We start from the raw sequence: 3,597 nt of genomic DNA, 5'->3' as shown, positions 1-3,597 counted from the left end.
TTGTGGCTCATGGCATCAGAAATTTGGTGACGCTGAAACATCTTAGGAAAACGCTAACAACGAATAGAAAAAGTACATTCATTATTTGTAAATGGCAGGGACACTGATTGTGGGAGGTTGTGGAGACCCAGGAACCTCAGATCCTTCGAGAAAGTAGGTGGAAGAATTAGCGGTAAATGAATTAAGTGACCTCACAGATAACCCTCTTTGCAAAAACCATAGTTAGATAGTAATAGCAAATACTGGTGTAGGTATTATACTTCATAATTATAAAAAAGTACTAGTGTTTTAGGAAACTTTCTTTAGAGAATCAGAATAATTTTAAGAGCTTTCCAACATTAATTTTCTGCTCAGAGAAATGAATTGCAATTCAAAGCAAATCTTCACGGGTAATTTAAAAGTTATCCCCAAAACAATTTGAAAGCTTTCCATCAATCCAAATGATGCATTCATTCTGAGAAGATGAATTGTAAGATCAGTGTTTGTTAAGTAAAAGTTTTGGAGTAATTTTGGAGGGGGCGATGATTAAAGAAATTAAGAAAGGAAGGATAGTTACTAGGCAATTAACCCTATAGCTTTATAATTATGAATGTGGTCATGTTTACTCCAAATAACTTGCTACACAACTACACATTACAATGTTGGCATTTCCAGTATTGGGACATACACACAAAGATATAAAACTCCCCCAAGCTGTCTAACATTTATTGTGGCTAGTTAAAAATATTCAGAAAAGAACTTTGAATATATATCAATGTCCAAAATAGGGCATTTCTTGCCCACATTGATTGATATAACCTGTTTATTGCCTGGTATTTATTTCAACATGGAATGAGAGTAAAAATTAGTTAGCTTGGTCAGATGTCAATTTAGCATTCTTTACAGTGCCATTTGACTAATTTCATACGAACATAATAATAAATACAGACAAAATGACAATATCATCCAGCACGCAGTAATTTCCACATTAAAGGAAGCAACACATAAGGAAACCAAAATTATCCTAGACTAATTGATAGAAACAAGAGTTAAGTTCCTATGGCATATTTCTGGTCAAATAAACATCAACCAACTTCTTTTTAAAAAATATATTTTATTGATTATGCTATTACAATTGTCCCATTTTCCACCCTTTATTCCCCTCTGCCCTGCACACCCCGTCCCACCCACATCCCCACCCCACCCCCCACTTAACTCATGTCCCTGGGTCATACATATATTCTCTGACTTCTCCATTTCCTATACTATTGTTACCCTCCCCCCATCTATTTTCTACCTACCATTTATGCTACTTATTCCCTGTACCTTTCTCCCATTCCTACCCCATCCCCACTGATAATCCTCCATGTGATCTCCATTTCTGTGATTCTGTCCCTGTTCTAGGGTTTGCTGAGTTTTTGTTTTCTTTTTTCAGGTTTGGTTGTTGATAGTTGCAAGTTTTACTGTTCATATTTTTATCTTCTTTTTCTTAGATAAGTCCCATTAATATTTCATATAATAAGGGCTTGGTAGAGGTGAACTCCTTTAAGTTGACTTTATCTGGGGGGCACTTTATCTGCCCTTGCATTGTAAATGAAAACTTTACTGGATAGAGTAATCTTATATATAGGTCCTTGCCTTTCATGACTTGGAATACTTCTTTCCAGCCCCTTCTTGCCTGCAAGGTTTCTTTTGAGAAATCAGCTGACAGTTTTATGGGAACTCCTTTGTAGGTAACTGTCTCCTTTTTCTCTTACTGCTTTTAAGATTCTCTCCTTCTCTTTAATCTTGGGTAATGTAATTATGATGTGCCTTGGTGTGTTCCTCCTTGGGTCCAACTTCTTTGAGACTCTCTGACCTTTCTAGACTTCCTACAAGTCGATTTCCTTGGCCAGATTGGGGAAGTTCTCCTTAATTATGTTTTCAAATAAATTTTTGATTTCTTGGTCTTTCTCTTCTCCTTCTGGCACCCCTATGATTTGGATGTTGGAACATTTAAAGTTGTCCCAGAGGTTCCCAAGCCTCTCCTCATTTTTTGAGTTCTTATTTCTTCATTCTATTCTGGTTGAATGTTTATTTCTTCCTTCTTGTCTGAACCATTGATTTGAGACCCGGTTTCCTTCCTGTCATGGTTAGTTCCCTGTACATTTTCCTTTATTTCACTTTTAAATAGCCTTCACTTTCTCCTCTATTTTGCGACCATATTCAGCCAATTCTGTGAGCACACTGACTATCAGTGTTTTGAACTCTGCATCTGGTAAGTTGGCTATCTCTTCATTGCTTAGTTGTATTTTTTTTCTGGAGCTTTGATCTGTTCTTTCATTAGGGTCATATTTTTTTTGTCTTGATGTGCCTGTTATGTAGTAAGGGGTGGAGCTTTAAGTGTTCACCAGGGCGGGGCAACCTATGTTGCTGTGTTGCGACACTGTATGTGGGGGGTACTAAAGGGAACAATGCCCCTTGCTCAGCTTTCAGCTGGCTTTCAGTCACTACCCTGGTGACCCATAAGCAAATTGGGCCCTTCTGGTGCTGATTCCTGGGTGGGTGGGTTTGTATACATTCTAGGATCCTGTGGGTCTCTCCAACAAACTCTCCTGTGAGGCTGGGAGTTTTCTCCTGCTGCTGCCTCAACTCCCACAGGTTTTCTCAGTCATAGGTTTGAGGCTTTATTTCCTCACACTGGATCCCTGGGTTGTGTGGTCTGTCTCACTCTGCAGTTGTTCATCCCGGTTCATCTGCATGTGAATGTGGGACTGCCCAGTCTTCCAGCCACCGCCTCGCTGGGAGTCCCCTCTTCCCAGCTACCTGTCTCTACCCCTCCTACTGGTGTGGATGAATATTTCTTCTTTAACTTCTTGGTTGTTGGACTTCCATAGAATTCAATTTTCTGTCAGTCCTGGTTAGTTTTTGTTTTTAAATTTGTTGTTGTCTTTCTTTTGGTTCTGCGAGAAGGCACAATGTATCTACCTTCACCTCCATCATGGCTGAAAGTCCCAACTTCTAAATAAAGACGCCAAACACTTCTAATATTAAACACTGAAACAAACGGGATCTCTACATACATTTAACCCACTGATTGCAGTTCAGAGTCCAGGTGGAGAGAACCTTTCCCAGCACCTCAGGGCACAGGTGGCAGCCACCTGGACAGGATGCCCTTCCATTGCTGGGTCACTCACACTCACAGCCACACTCAGCCTGGGACAATGCAGGCATGTCACTTCATTTTATGTACACAGCTCTATATGTGGGAGGAAACTGGAGTACCAGGAGAAATCCACACAAACACAGGGAGAAAGCAACCCATGCAAGACAGTGACCCCAGGTGCAATCGATATTTTTTTCATCAGTGTTATTACAAAATGATGTTGCATGTAAAGACATTATTGGAGGACCTGCTATACTGAGAAGCCAGGTCAGCTATCCAGGCTCCCCTATATACCTCAAGTATGAGGACATCCATACTTTGTCAGGCCCAGGAGGGAACTCAATTTAATCCTTTTATTCAATAACGAAGTTGTAGACAGCTTGAAGTGTGGTTAAAACAGAGCAGTGAATGTTGGGTGCTTATTCTGGTTTCTCCGAGGTAGACTTACATTAGCAATACTCATTAGTAGTCGA

The sequence above is a fragment of the Artibeus jamaicensis genome, unplaced genomic scaffold (assembly GCF_021234435.1).
Source record: "Artibeus jamaicensis isolate MK-2021 breed Jamaican fruit bat unplaced genomic scaffold, CSHL_Jam_final contig_482, whole genome shotgun sequence".
Taxonomy (NCBI): Eukaryota; Metazoa; Chordata; class Mammalia; order Chiroptera; family Phyllostomidae; genus Artibeus; species Artibeus jamaicensis.
This window is presented reverse-complemented; position numbering follows the sequence as displayed.